The 16,324-nt window shown below is 39.0% G+C and overlaps 1 protein-coding gene and 1 pseudogene across 1 annotated transcript in view; one reads left to right on the forward strand and one right to left on the reverse strand.

Annotated features, from left to right (window-relative positions):
- CCDC192 (coiled-coil domain containing 192) overlaps nucleotides 1–16,324 on the reverse strand; it is a 197,489-nt gene that overhangs the window by 43,543 nt on the left and 137,622 nt on the right. The gene's annotated exons all lie outside the window — the stretch shown is intronic.
- Nucleotides 8,258–9,055, forward strand: LOC112407740 (rRNA methyltransferase 2, mitochondrial pseudogene; annotated as a pseudogene).

Raw genomic sequence — 16,324 nt, forward strand, 5'->3', positions numbered from 1 at the left:
ATGGAATATAACTTAGCCATAAAAAAAGAAATAATGCCATTTGCAGCTACATGGATGACCTAGATATTATCATACTAAGTGAAGTAAGTCAGGCAAAGAAAGACAAATATCATGTGATATCACTTATATGTGGAAACTAAAAACACAATACAAATCAACTTACTTACAAAACAGAAACAGACTCACAGACATAGAAAACAAACTTATGATTACCAGAGGGAAAAGAGAAGGGGGAGGGATAAATTAGGAGTATGGAATTAACAGATGCATACCACAATATATAAAATAGATAAACAACAAGGGTTTCCTCTATAGCACAGGGAACTATATTCAATATCTTGTAATAATCTATAATGGAAAAGGATCTGAAGCTGTACACCTGACACTAACACAATATTGTAAATCAACTATAGTTAAATTTTAGAAGATAGACCATTGTATAATTGCCAAAACCTACTTTTGCATACATACCTGCAACATTGACACCCCATTCTCACACATATTTAAGTATAAAAGCTTAAGTTCAGAAAGATTCCTTCAGTTGTATTTAGAGGTGTTATCCCAAAGTTATTAGATTTCTACCCCTTGTGTTGAGCTATCCTTTGCTATATTGAAGTCCTGGAAAATTTTAGAAGTTCCATTCAGCATTTTATACAGTACTGACGGACTCACTTGATATTTCCAGATTACTAAAGGCCTGAGTATTTATAGAAGGGTTACCACCCTCTCTGTTCACTCTGGTTTTGAGAAGAGATTTACTGACTGGGGAATCTCTAAAGGTATATTGAAGACACACTTGGATTGAGATGAGCATCCTTGTTCTGCCATGAACCCAGGATTTTGTGTAATAAGACCTGGCATTTGTTGATTCTCTCTGTGCCAGATACTTTATGTACATTATTCATAATCTTACAACCACCCTGCAAAGTAGCTATTCCCATATTACAGCTGAGGAAATTGAGGCTCAGAGATAGTAAGGGACTTGTCTGGATGACCAAACTGGGATCCGAACCTAATTCTGCATGGTTCCAAGGTCCATATTTTGTCCATTACTTCCTGGTGCCTCCCAGTATTGCAGAGTGGAGAGAAGGTTTTCTGGGCCCCAGTTTTCTCATCTGTAAAACATGGGAGTTGGACAGTATGATCACTGAAGTCTGTTTTACTTTTAACATCCTATACTGATATTTTAGGGCTTTCTGTTACAGAGACTATGACTCATTCCTAGGCAAAACCCACTTTGAATGTTTCCAGATCCTGGCTGAGATTTTCAAACAGGATGTTGACAGATATACTTAATATTAATCTTGTCTCTTGTGGTATTGGGATTCCTGCCAATTCTTTGTCACTCAAAACAATGGAGAGCATTATTTTCCGTTCTATTTTCACATAAACCTACTCTAGACTCTTTCTCTTCCTTACCCTGAGCTATGGGCTTATATTTAACCAGACTCTTGACTTTTTAAATCTTTATTTTCATATTTGTACAACTATAATAAAGATTTCTAAGTCTTTTTTTAAAAATCCACAGTAATCTAGGTTCTCTTTAGAACATCATGTAAAACAATACCACATAAAACTGGACAATAATAATAAGATGATGTCAGAGGATCACGTTGCTAGTTGCCAAGTGAACTATTAGAGTTAGTGAAGATAAAATTTCAACTGTCTCCATACTACCTATGTATTTGAAATCTATATACACACTTGCAAGTACTTCTGTTTATTAAGGAAGTACATTTTATTTATTTTTATTTTTTTAGGAAGTACATTTTAAATTCACGTAGATTAAGGTATTTGGAAATCTAAGCTGCATCTCAACTAATGTCAGCATCTTAGATACTAAACCAATTTTTATACAAGTTGGAAATAACTACATCTGTACCTTTCTCTACTGCTAGTTCTACCCAGGAATTAATCTTTCTAATGATTAGATTTGCATAGTAACAAAACAGAGCAATGACAACAACAAAAAACAGCCCCTTCATTATCTCAGGATTGTCTAGCTTTTCTTTTTTTCTCTTTATTTATTTATTTGCGGTACGTGGGCCTCTCACTGTTGTGGCCTCTCTCGTTGTGGAGCACAGGCTCCGGACGTGCAGGCTCAGTGGCCATGGCTCACGGGCCTAGCCGCTCCGTGACATGTGGGATCTTCCCAGACCGGGGCACGAACCTGTGTCCCCTGCATCGGCAGGCGGACTCTCAACCACTGCGCCATCAGGGAAGCCCTAGCTTTTCTTTTGAGATAGTGAGGTTCTATGATATTTATTCTTTAACTTAGGGGTTTCCTCCATTGCTCCAAAAATGTAGTGGCATCAGATAATTGTACAACTTAATTCTGAAAAAAAGAATGCAAATTTAAAATCTTCAGATAATAACTATTGTAACCAACATTCTTTATAGCCTCTTGGCTATAAATCATCATCATTCCTGATGATGATTCTCTGCTGAAAACCAACATTTATTGACAGTTTTCTTTATGCAAGGCAACAATACTGGATATTGTTGGAAGACACAAATATGCTAAAGATGTAATGCATGCCCTTAAAGAGCTTATGGTATAATAGGGAAGAGATGGACAAAAATTGTTAGATAAGCTAAAAGCTGATAAACACCATTAAAAGAGCACAGATAAGTGCTTAAGGGGTTCTGAAGAGCTGGGCATTTCACCTTGAACTTGAAGATCAGGAAACATTTAGGAGAGGATGTTCCAGAAACAGAAACAAAACAAAGATCTTCATGACTTTTATCATTTGGTCCATTCTTTTTGAATTTTCTTTTGTGGCCACCCCGTCTCATGCATATCTCTCAACATGGTTAACACTCGTACTTATCATTTAAGACCCAATGGGGGTCTCATCCGTCAAGAGTCCTCCTCCATCCAGGAGGTTATGAATTCTAATTCAGTTTGATTGGGATAAATGAATATCCTTCTCAAATTTTCTCCATTTTATTAAATTAATCTCCTGCCACTTCTTTTCACGAATCCCAGGACTCATCTTTATTACCTTCATCTCCTTCCTTCACCCCCACATCCAGTTTATCACCATGTGTCACTAATTCTTTTTCTAAAATAAAGATTAAATCTATTTTAGATTAAGAAAAGGCATATGCATATACATATGGCATACAATACAATGGAATAGTGTTCAGCTATTAAAAGAAATGAAATTTTAATATATGCTGCAGCATGGGTGGACTTTCAAAACATTGTGTTTAGTGAAATAAGCCAGAAACAGAGGGATAAATATGATTCCACTTATATGAAGTACATATAATGGACAAATTCATAAAGACAGAAAGTAGAATAGAGATTACCAGGGGCTGGAAGGAAGGGGAGTTATTGTTCAATGGGTACAGAATTTTTGTTGGAGATGATGAAAAATTTTGGTTATCAATAGTGGTGATGGTTATACAACATTGTGAATATGTTAAATACCACTGAACTGTATACCTACAAATGGTTAAAATGATAAATATTCTGTTATGTGTATTATACTACAGTAACACTTTTAAATTAAATCTATTTTCTCCAATTCTACTTCTGTGGTCCATACCACCACTTCCTCTCACCTGGACTATTGAAATACTACATTTGATCTAGTCCCTGCCCCTCTTTACACACTCATCCCCTGCACTTTCTCCTTCATTTACTTACTCCACTTCAGGGATATTAGATTTGTTACTATTGTGAACATACATGAAATAGTTTCCCTGAAATAGCTTTATACTTGCTCTTTCCTTTTGGAGTGTGCTTGTCCTCTTCCTCTCTATATGCTTGACTACTACTCATAATTCATGTTTCAGTTGAAATGTCATCTCCTTTTTTTTTTTTTTTTTTTTTTTTTTTGCGGTACGTGGACCTCTCACAGTTGTGGCCTCTCTCGTTGCGGAGCACAGGCTCCGGAAGTGCAGGCTCAGCGGCCATGGCTCACGGGCCCAGCCGCTCCGCGGCATGTGGGATCTTCCCAGAGCGGGACACGAACCCGCGTCCCCTGCATCAGCAGGCGGACTCTCAACCACTGTGCCACCAGGGAAGCCCTGTCATCTCCTTCTTAAAGAGGCTTTTGCTGATCTACCTCATCAAAGTGTTCTCTACCCTACTCCAACTTCTATTTTATATCATAAAATTCCATGTAGTTTCTTCACTGCACTTATCCCAATTTGTAACTTTTCTTTTTACCAATTTATTTATCTTGAGTAACGGGGTAAATGGTGGTGCCACAGCCTAAGATGGGAGAAGATAGTGTAAGACCATCTTTCAAGCATGGTTAGGTTGCAAACAGATGAATCTGGAGTTAAAGGGAGAGAGTTGGACTGGAGATACAAATTTAGGAATTATTAGATGATAGGTGATATTTAAGGCCATGAGAATGAAGGAGACAATCCAGGGAAAAACTGAAAATTGAGAGAAAGAGGGGGCTCTGGACTAGGTCTAGAAAATCTTCAGAGGTTCTATAAAGTAGAATTCAACACATTAGAGAAGTAACCAATAAGGAAGAAGAAAAACTAGGACTCTGTGCTTTGACATAGCCAAGAGTGGAAATGTGTCAGGAACAAAGCAGTGATCATCTGTGTGGTGTGATGCTATGAATTGAAGTAAGATGAACACAGGAAAGTTTACATTGGGTCTGACATCATGAAGATAGTTGGGGACCTTGGTTAGAGTACTTTCAGTGGAATACCATCATCTAAATGGGGTGGGAAAAACAAGATTGAGGTGGATTAAACAGCAAATGGGAGGGAGGTGAGGAAGTCAAGACAGTCTGGAGCTGTTTACTTTAGAATAAGAGTGGGAAAATGGTAATGAGTGATGAGGAATCAAAGAAGTTTTTGCAGGGATGTGAGATACCAGCATGTTCCCATGCAGATAGGAATGAGCTAGGAAAGAGTATATGATGCAAGTGTAAGGTCGGATAAATAAGTGACTTACCTAAGAAGGTGAGAACCGCGGGGTCTGGAGCACTAGTAGGAGGATAGAACCTTGAATGAGAGGAGGGACACTTTCTCCACTGGTAACAGAAGGCAATCAGAAGAACAGGTGACCACATGAAGCAAGAATTAAATTCCATCAGTAGTGGAAAGGTGAGAGTCTCCATTTGATGACCCGCGTATTCTCAGTGAGTTACAGGTGAGGTCATCAGCTGGGTGTAAGTGTGGAGGAGGAGAGGGAAATTTGAGAAGAGACAGGAGGGTACAGAATAGTTGTCTAGGAGAGGGAGAAAGCAACTTACTGGAAAAAAAATCGCAGCTCTTCTGCTGGGAAAAGTTTCATGCTCATCTGAGGTCTGTAGTCATACAAACCAATCAGGCAGGTTTTGTTATTTTGTCAGCGGATATGAAGAACAGAGACAGAGGGTTTCTATCAGATATTTTGTCAGGCAAGTGATGGAGAGAGGGAATATGAGTAGGTAAAAGGAGGTTTTAAGAAATAAATCTACAAAGATATGTTGAGTCCAGTTCATGGAGAACTCTGAATGTCAGGCTAAAATATATGACCTTTATGTCACAGACAATGAGAAGCCATTAAAGTATTTCTCACTATGAAAATGACATTACCAAAACTATATTCTTGCATAATTAACCTGCCTTTAATGTAAGGCACTGAGATGGTTACAGAATAAAACCAACAAGAATATTTGTTAAGGACCAGGGGTTAGATAATCAAGACCTAAGTGAAAGTAAGCAACAGTTGACTTGAACCAGACCACTGAAGGTTGAATTCTTAAGAGATCTTGGTATCTTTTGGAACTAAACCAACTTGATGGGATTATCAGGTTACAGGGGAGAGAATCCTACAAGCTGGACAGGGATTAGGCAGGATATTACTTAAAGCAGCTGGCAACAGCTGTACATCAAGAGACATATTGATTAATCACAGAATGAGTGAGAACTTAAGAGTCACCTTGAGTACTGGAACCAAATAAATAATCATTAAACTGTTGGTCATTGATAGGGCCAGTGGAGGTCAGGAAGAGTTCAGGAAGTGGTATGCATGATGCGTGGAGTCAGAAGGCATAGACTGCAGCCAACACAAGGATGCCGGGTGCTGGCCCAAAGTGCTAAGTAGGGCAGGGAGGCCAGCCAGTTTAGAGAGTAGAATAGAAAGGACTTTGGATCTAATGTTCAGTTTAGTTTTTCAGGATTGGCCAGTTTAATGATAATGCTTGGACCTGAACCCTGAGTCCTAGATTTTATGCCATCTAAATGTATGTATTTACCATAGTATGAGTTGAAATGGTGAAGTGAAAAGTCATAAAATAATATAGTTGGAGATAAATCAATATCAGCTTGTTACAATACAGTGTAGAAGAATCAGTAATGCTTTAAATCAATCCTAGGATTTGATAATCTCCTTCTACCAGGGAGCCAGCATCTGTGCTAGTGGTCCTACAGATATTCTGGCAATCTGTTCCCTGGTAAATCTGCCACTCAGGTTGGCTTTAAATTTTTAATTTTATAAGCAAACTTTCTCCAATGCGTAGGAGTTCATAACCATATTAGGCAACAGAACATTAGGACAGAATTCCATTAAATTTTATTTACTGTCCATCCATCCAACATTTCATGACCATTAAGTATCAGGCACTGTGCTAGGCTGTGGATACAAAGAAAAAGTAAGATGCCATCTCTGTTTCTCTTCAAGGAAACTCTAGGTCCGTTAGTAAAGAAAGATAAAGAGATATTTATATAATAGATGTTATGACTGTGGTATGTACAAGATTCATGGAAAGGCTAGTGAGTGGGTGGGGAGATGGTAGTGGTCATGGAAGTGGTTGCAAAAGACTTTCTGAAGAAGGATCAGAAGACACGAAGGGGATAGGGTTGGCAGAGAGGTAAAGGGTTAAAGCATCTTACAAAGAGGAAATAGCTGGTGCAAAGCCTTCACGAACCAAGCAGAGTGGCACTTTGGGGGAAATTTCTAGTAGTTGCACATGGCTGTAACATTTCAATTATCCTTGAGTGGATGGTGGAGGCCAGAGTCGGATCCCCAGCCACACTGCCCAGCTAAGCCAAGAGTTTCATGGAAGCAGCATTGAAAATCTAATTTTAAAGGGCCATGACGAGAAGAAGTTGCTGCTGCAGGTGGCCTGGCTTTAGGAAGAACAGTTCTGGAGGCTGGGGAGTCCAAGATGAAAAGTGCCAGCTAATTCAGTTCCTGTATAAACTCCATGAAGCCAGACATTTTGGACTGCTTTTTACTACTGAAATCCATGGATCTAGATTAGTTCCTGGTTCATAATTTTCAGAAGGACTGGAGAAGAGCAGAGATGAGAATGACTTTCAGAATTACAACAGCTTGGAAATCTTGAACAGAAGCCAGTCTGACAGGTAGAAAGTTTTGCTTTTACCATTTGGTTTAGGATTCTATCTGTTTGTTTTTTATATTTCCTTTTTTTTCTTCCTTTTCTTCTGAGCCATGTGACTGACAGGGTCTTGGTGCTCAGGCCGGGTGTCAGGCCTGAGCCTCCGAGGTGGGAGAGCTGAGTTCAGGACACTGGACCACCAGAGACCTACCAGCTCCATGTAATATCAACCGGCAAGAGCTCTCCCAGAGATCACTGTGTCAACACTAAGAGCCAGCTCCACCCAAAGGCAAGCAAGCTCCAGTGCTGGATGCCCCATGCCAAACAACTAGCAAGACAGGAACACAACCCCACCCATTAGCAGAGAGGCTGCCTAAAGTTATACTAATTTCACAGACACCAAAAACACACCACCATACGTGGCCCTGCCCACCAGAAGGATAAGATCCAGGCCCACACACCAGAACACAGGCACTAGTCCCCTCCACCAGGAAGCCTACACAAGCCACTGAACCAACCTCACCCACTAGGGGCAGGCACCAAAAACAATAGGAACTACGAACCTGCAGCCTGTGAGAAGGAGACCCCAAACACAGTAAGTTAAGCAAAATGAGAAGACAGAGAAATGCGCAGCAGATGAAGGAGCAAGGTAAAAACCCACCAGACCAAACAAATGAAGAGGAAATAGGCAGTCTACCTGAAAAAGAATTCAGAGTAATGATAGTAAAGATGAATCAAAATCTTGGAAATAGAATGTAGAAAATACAAGAAATGCTAACAAGGACCTAGAAGAACTAAAGAGCAAACAAACAATGATGAACAACACAATAAATGAAATTAAAAATTCTCTAGAAGGAATCAATAGCAGAATAACTGAGGCAGAAGAGCAGATAAGGGACCTGGAAGATAAAATAGTGGAAATAACTACCTCAGAGGAGAATAAAGAAAAAAGAATGAAAAGAATTGAGGTAGGTGTTGGCAGCAGCTGGAGCAGGTCGGTGTTCACGGCCAGGTCCTTGAAGCTGGTGTGGTCTTCCTTTCAGCGTCAAAGGTTCCACACCGGTGGGAGTTGCTTCAAGGGCCGGACTGGCGCTGAGCACCTGTGGCTGATGCAGCATTTGAGGGACCCGTTTGTGAAGGCTGTGAAGGTGGACAGTTACAGGTGTCGAAGTGCCTTCAAGCTCCTGGAGGTGAACGAGAGGCACTGGATTCTGCGGCCTGGCCTCCGGGTGTTAGACTGTGGTGCCGCTCCTGGCGCATGGAGCCAGGTGGCTGTGCACAGTGTCAACGCTGCAGGCACAGATCCCAGTGCTCCTGTTGGCTTTGTGCTTGGGGTAGATCTCCTTCACATATTCCCCCTGGAAGGAGCAACTTTTCTGTGCCCTGCTGATGTGACTGACCCAAGAAACTTCCAGAGGATCTGAGAAGTGCTTTCTGCTGGGAGAGCAGATGTGATTCTGAGTGACATGGCACCCAATGCCACAGGGATCTGGGGCCTCGACCATGACAGGCTCATTAGCTTGTGCTTGTCCGTTCTGGACATGGCTCCAGAAGTCCTGCACCCTGGGGGAACATTCCTGTGTAAAACCTGGCCTGGAAGTCAAAGCCATCGGTTACAGAAGAGACTGACAGAGGAATTCCAGAAAACAAGGACTGTAAAACCTGAAGCCAGCAGGAAAGAATCATCAGAGGTGTACCTGTTGGCCACACAGTACCGAAGAGGGAAGGGGGAAGGTCTGTGAAGGAATGAGAGTTTCTTCTGCTGTTTCTGGTTCTTTTTCACGCAAATGTAGCTTGAGCCCTTTCCTGAAGTGTGGCTGGGGAAATCCGAGCTTGATCTTGGATGCAGCGGGCAGGACAAATGGGGGACCTTTTTTTAAAGCCCAAAAGATATGACAAAACAATATTCAGTGTCTAAGACATATGATAAAAATGTCTCTATACCATGATTTGTGAGGAGGAAGAGATAGGCAAAGATTAAAGGATGAAAAGGCAGACTGAGGGAAGGATAAAAACACTGGGAGTCAGGCTTCCCTGGTGGCGCAGTTGTTGAGAGTCTGCCTGCTGATGCAGGGGACACGGGTTCGTGGCCCGGTCCAGGAAGATCCCACATGCCGCGGAGCGGCTAGGCCTGTGAGCCATGGCTGCTGAGCCTGTGTGTCCAGAGCCTGTGCTCCACAACGGGAGAGGCCACAACAGTGAGAGGCCCGCGTACTGCAAAAGAAACAAAACAAACAAACAAAATACTGGGAGGCAGAGAAACATACACACGGACACCTTTATGTAACTTTCTCTTCATACCCACTTTAGTATGTTACAGAGAAACAGGCTTCCACTGTTGCTCTGAAACAACCCACAGGTTTCCAGGTGTTATTTTGGGTTTACCGTGTAATGTAGAAAAAATCTGAAGTTTCAGTCTGGGGATTTGTGTCCATCTCTCTGGCAAATGATCTGGAAATACATCCATTCTAGAAGCACTGAAAGTTCTCAGAACAATTAGGGAAGACATTTGGTATGAATTATGCATGCGGTGGGTGCTTTGTTTTTTTCAATGGAATTGTTGCTGTAATACTCCAGCCTCCAAAGACTTAAAGGTAAGCGCCAAAGCAAGCAGAGAAGTGGTGTGTTCGTTTATTTCCTTTTACTCGTACAGGAACTCGATGTAACTTTACAAAACAATATAGGCCATATTATTTTATGGAATTTCCATGTTTTTAAGTTCATCTTTTGAAAAATTAATTTCTTGAAAACCATTTCCTGGAGGTGTGCTCATAAGAAGAGTTTATTGATTGTAATGATGATTAAATGTGTAGACTGAAAAAAAACGCAAAAAAAAAGAAAAAGAATGGAGGCAGTCTCAGAGACCTCTGGGACAACATTAAATGCACCAACATTTGAATTATAGGGTCCCAGAAGAAGAGAAAAAGAAACAGTCTGAGAAAATATTTGAAGAGATTATAGTTGAAAATTTCCCTAACATGGGAAAGGAAACAGTCAATCAAGTCCAGGAAATGCAGAGAGTCCCATGCAGGATAAATCCAAGGAAAAACACACCAAGACGTATATTAATCAAACTATCAAAAATTAAATACAAAGAAAATATATTAAAGGCAGCAAGGGAAAAGCAACAAATAACAAGCAAGGGAATCCCCATAAGGTTAACAGCTGATCTTTGAGCAGAAACCCTGCAAGCCAGAAGGGAGTGGCATAACATATTTAAAGAGATGAAAGGGAAAAAACGACAACCAAGATTACTCTACCCAGCAAGGATCTCATTCAGATGCAATGGAGAAATTAAAACCTTTCCAGAGAAGCAAAAGTTAAAGAATTCAACACCACCAAACCATTTTTACAACAAATGTTAAAGGAAGTTCTCTAGGCAGGAGACACAAGAAGGAAAAGACCTACAAGAACAAACACAAAACAATTAAGAAAATGGTAATAGGAACATACCTATCGATAATTACGTTAAATGTAAATGGAACTCTAACCAAAAGACACAGACTGGCTGAATGAGTACAAAAACAAGACCCATATATATGCTGCCTACAAGAGACCCACTTCACACCTAGGGACAGATATAGACTGAAAGTGAAGGGATGGAAAAAGATATTCCATGCAAATGGAAATCAAAAGAAAGCTGGAGTAGCAGTTCTCATATCAGACAAAATAGACTTTAAAATAAGAATTATTATGAGAGACAAAGAAGGACACTGTATAATGATCAAGGGATCAATCCAAGAAGAAGATGTAACAATTGTAAATATTTGTGCACCCAACATAGGAGCACCTCACTATATAATGCAAATGTTAACAGCCATAAAAGGGGAAATCGACAGTAGTACAATAATAGTAGGAGACTTTAAAACCCCACTTTCACCAATGGACAGATCATCCGCAATGAAAATAAATAGGGAAACACAAACTTTAAATGACACATTAAACAAGATGACTTAATTGATACTTATAGGACATTCCATAAAAAACAACAGAATACACTTTCTTCTCAAGTGATCATGGAACATTCTCCAGGATAGATCATATCTTGGGTTACAAATCAAGCCTTGGTAAATTTAAGAAAATTGAAATCGTATCAAGTATCCTTTCCAACCACAATGATATGAGACTAGATATCAATTACAGGAAAAAAAAACTGTAGAAAATACAAACACATAGAGGCTAAACAATATGCTACTAAGTAACCAAGAGATCACTGAAAAAATCAAAGAGGAAATCAAAAAATACCTAGAAACAAATGACAATGATGACCCAAAACCTATGGAGGCAGCAAAACATCTCTAAGAGGGAAGTTTATAATAATATGTAATAAAATCCTCAGGATTTTAGAAACCTCAAGAAACAAGAAAAATCTCAAATAAACAACCTAACCTTACACCTAAAGCAATTAGAGAAAGAAGAATCACCAAAAAAAAAAAAAAAAAAAACAACAAAGTTAGCAGAAGGAAAGAAATCATAAAGATCAGATCAGAAATAAATGAAAAAGAAATTAAGGAAACAATAGCAAAGATCAATAAAATTAAAAGCTGGTTCTTTGAGAAGATAAGCGAAATCATAAACCATTAGCCAGACTCATCAAAAAAAAAGGGAGAAGACTCAGATCAGCAGATTTAGAAATGAAAAAGGAGAAGTAACAACCGAAACTGCAGAAATACAAATGATCATGAGAGATTACTACAAGCAACTATATGCCAATAAATGGACAACCTGGAAGAAATGGAAAAATTCTTAGAAAAGTACAAGATTCCAAGACTGAACCAGGAAGAAATAGAAACTATGAACAGACCAGTCACAAGCACTGAAATTGAAACTGTGATTAAAAATCTTCCAACAAACAAAAGCCCAGGGCCAGATGGCTTCATAGGTGAATTCTATCAAACATTTAGAGAAGAGCTAACACCTATCTTTATCAAACTCTTCCAAAATATAGCAGAGGGAGGAACACTCCCAAACTCATTCTACGAGGCCACCATCACCCCGATACCAAAACCAGATGAAGATGTCACAAAAAGAGAAAACTACAGGCCAGTGTCAATGATGAACATAGATGAGAAAATCCTCAACAAAATACTAGCAAACAGAATCCAACAGCACATTGAAAGGATCATACACCATGATCAAGTAGTGTTTATCCCAGGAATGCAACTATTCAATATACGCAAATCAATCAATTTGATAAACCATATTAACAAACTGAAGGAGAAAAACCATATGATCATTTCAATCGATGCAGAAAAAGCTTTCGACAAAATTCAACACCGATTTATGATAAAAACCCTCCAGAAAGTAGGCATACAGGGAATTTACCTCAACATAATAAAGGCCATATATGTCAGACCCACAGCCAACATCATTCTCAGTGGTGAAAAACTGAAACCATTTCCAGTAAGATCAGGAACAACACAGGGTTACCCACTCTCACCACTATTATTCAACATAGCTTTGGAAGTTTTAGTCATGGCAATCAGAGAAGAAAAAGAAATAAAAGGAGTCCAAATCAGAAAAGAAGATGTAAAACTTTCACCGTCTGCAGATGACATAATACTATACATTGAGAATCCTAAAGATGCCACCAGAAAACTAATAAAGCTAATCAATGAATTTGGTAAAGTAGCAGGATACAAAATTAATGCACAGAAATCTCTTGCATTCCTATATACTAATGATGAAAAATCTGAAAGTGAAATCAAGAAAATTCTCCCATTTACCATTGCAACAAAAAGAATAAAATACCTAGGAATAAACCTACCTGAGGAGAAAAAAGACCTGTATGCAGAAAACTATAAGACACTGATGAAAGAAATTAAAGACAAGACAAACAGATGGAGAGATATACCATGTTCTTGGATTGGAAGAATCAACATTTTGAAAATAACTATACTATCCAAAGCAGTCTACAGATTCAGTGCAATCCCTATCAAACTACCAAAGGCATTCTTCACAGAACTAAAACAAAAAATTTCACAATTTGTATGGAAATACAAAAGACCCTGAATAGCCAAAGCAATCTTGAGAAAGAAAAACTGAGCTGGAGGAATCAGGATCCCTGACTTCAGACTATACTACAAAGCTACAGTAATCAAGACAGTATGGTACTGGCACAAAAATAGAAATATGGATCAATGGAACAGGATAGAAAGCCCAGAGATAAACCCATGCACATATGGTCACCTTAGCTTTGATAAAGGAAGCAAAAATATACAATGGAGAGAAGACAGCCTCTTCATTAATTGGTGCTGGGAAAACTGGACAGTTACATGTAAAAAAAATGAAATTAGAACACTCCATAGCACCATACACAAAAATAAGCTCAAAATGGATTAAAGCCCTAAATGTTAGGCTAGATATTATAAAACTCTTAGAGGAAACCACAGGCAGAACACTCTTTGACATAAATCACAGCAAGATCCTTTTTGACCCACCTCCTAGAGAAATGGAAATTAAAAAACAATTAACAAATGGGACCTAATGAAACTTAAAAGCTTTTGCATGGCAAAGGAAACCATAAATAAGACGAAAAGGCACCCCTCAGAATGGGAGAAAATATTTGCAAATGAAGCAACTGACAGAGGATTAATCTCTAAAATTTACAAGCAGCTCATGCAGCTCAGTATCAAAAAAAGAAACAACCCAATCCAAAAACGGGCAGAAGACCTAAATAGACATTTCTCAAAGAAGATACACAGATTGCCAGCAAACACATGAAAGGATGCTCAACATCACTAATCATTAGAGAAATTCAAATCAAAGCTACAATGTGGTATTACCTCATACTGGTCAGAATGACCATCATCAAAAAATCTACAAACAATAATTGCTGCAGAAGTTGTGGAGAAAAGGGAACCCTCTTGCACTGTTGGTAGGAATATAAATTGTTACAGCCACTATGCAGGACAGTATGGAGGTTCCTTAAAAAACTAAAATTAGAACTACCATATGACCCAGCAATCCCACTACTGTGCATATGTCCTGAGAAAACTATAATTCAAAAAGAGTCATGTACCACAATGTTCACTGCAGCACTGTTTACAATAGCCAGGACATGGAAGCAACCTAGGTGTCCATCAACAGACAATGGATAAAGAAGATGTGGCACATATATACAACGGAATATTACTCAATAAAAAGAAACAAAATTGACTTATTTGTAGTGAGGTAGATGGACCTAGAGTCTGTCATCGAATGGAATAAGTCAGAAAGAGAAAAACAAATACCATATGCTAATACATATATATGGAATCTAAAAAAAGAAAATAGTTCTGATGAACCTAGGGGCAGGAGAGGAGTAAAGACACAGACGTAGAGAATGGCCTAGAGGAGACGGGGAGGGGGAGGGGGAAGGGTAACCTGGGACGAAGTGAGAGAGTGGCATGGACTTATATACACTACCAAATGTAAAATAGATTGTGGGAAGCAGCTGCATAGCACAGGGAGATCAGCTTGGTGCTTTGTGACCACCTAGAGGGGTGGGATAGGGAGGGTGGGAGGGAGATGCAAGAGGGAGGGGATATGGGGATATATGTATACATATAGCTGATTCACTTTGTTATACAGCAGAAACTAACAAAATTGTAAAGCAATTATACTCCAATAAAGATGCTAAAATAAATTTTCAGTTACGTTTGGACTTCATCTGTTTCATGTGGATTTTATTTCTCTAGTGTAATCTTCATGTATTATGTTTTTTACCCTCCCTCGATTTGAAATTCAATCGATTTTTATTCTTGCTTAACTTTCATAAGCAATGTGTTTAACAGTAGATACATGTAATAAATCAAGGAATAATATACATAAACTTTCACTAATGTAGAAAGAAGTGTGAAATCAGTCATTTAAAAAGGATAAGAATATTAATTTATTGCCTTAAATTAAGCAAAAGGAAATGATGTAATTGAGGCAATAAAAGACTAGTTAGTCTTTTATTTTTCTTTGGGAATGTTTTTCAAGAAGGACCAAAGCCTTTTTATATAATATAAATTAGAGTGTTCATTAGCATGTGCTGATGGGGAAGGAAAAAAGAAAACCTTCAACCAGTTTCTGTTTTCTTAAGAATTTATTCTGAAGTGAATTTTTAGCATCTTGATACTGCTTTATTGGCAAAGAAATTAAGGTACTTTATTTTGTTTGCCAGTATTCCCACATATACATCTTTGTTTAGAACCCACAGTTTCTGCTAAATAAATTAATTCCCTTTGGCTTTAGATCAAAGCAACCTCAAAAGGACATCTTTTCTCAAATTCAATTACTGACTCTTGGGACTTACATGGAAAAGTTATGGTTATAAAAAAAGAAAGATCAGCCACTTGCATCTGAAGATGTTTATAGCATTAAGATAGATGGATTATACAAGGTCTGCTTCTAATATTTTCTCTTCTGATGATACAATTTAAAAAGATAAGCACTGATTCTTACTTTCAGAGTAGTCAGCTCTGTATTTTCCTCATTGTCGCCCGACGTCCTCTTGGATTTGGGGTGTTAATTATATTCCACTAACCTTCACTTCAAAGATCCCAAGGCTCTTATCTGCTCAGATCCACAAATAACATCAATTAGGTAAATGTGGCATTTCCACTCTCTCATGCAATCCTGTTTAACTATCAGTATCATGATAATACATCTAGGATTCTGTAGCATGGTCCTGGTTTCAAATATTTTTGAGTATGGATGTAAATTTATATGTTAGAACTCAGGCAGCGTTTTGATTTTTAGTTCTAATAATATAATCACTATAAATATATGAGACATTAAAACTTTGAAATGAAAAGTGTACTTTAAAAGAGTTCTCGGGCTTCCCTGGTGGTGCAGTGGTTGAGGGTCCGCCTGCGGATGCAGGGGACACGGGTTCATGCCCCGGTCCGGGAGGATTACACGTGCCGCGGAGCGGCTGGGCCCGTGAGCCATGGCCGCTGGGCCTGCGCGTCTGGAGCCTGTGCTCCGCAACGGGAGAGGCCACAACAGTGAGAGAGGCCGCGTACCGCAAAAAAAAAAAAAAAAAAAAAAAA

This window comes from Neophocaena asiaeorientalis, unplaced genomic scaffold, assembly GCF_003031525.2.
Source record: "Neophocaena asiaeorientalis asiaeorientalis breed wild unplaced genomic scaffold, Neophocaena_asiaeorientalis_V1.1 scaffold149, whole genome shotgun sequence".
Taxonomy (NCBI): domain Eukaryota; kingdom Metazoa; phylum Chordata; class Mammalia; order Artiodactyla; family Phocoenidae; genus Neophocaena; species Neophocaena asiaeorientalis.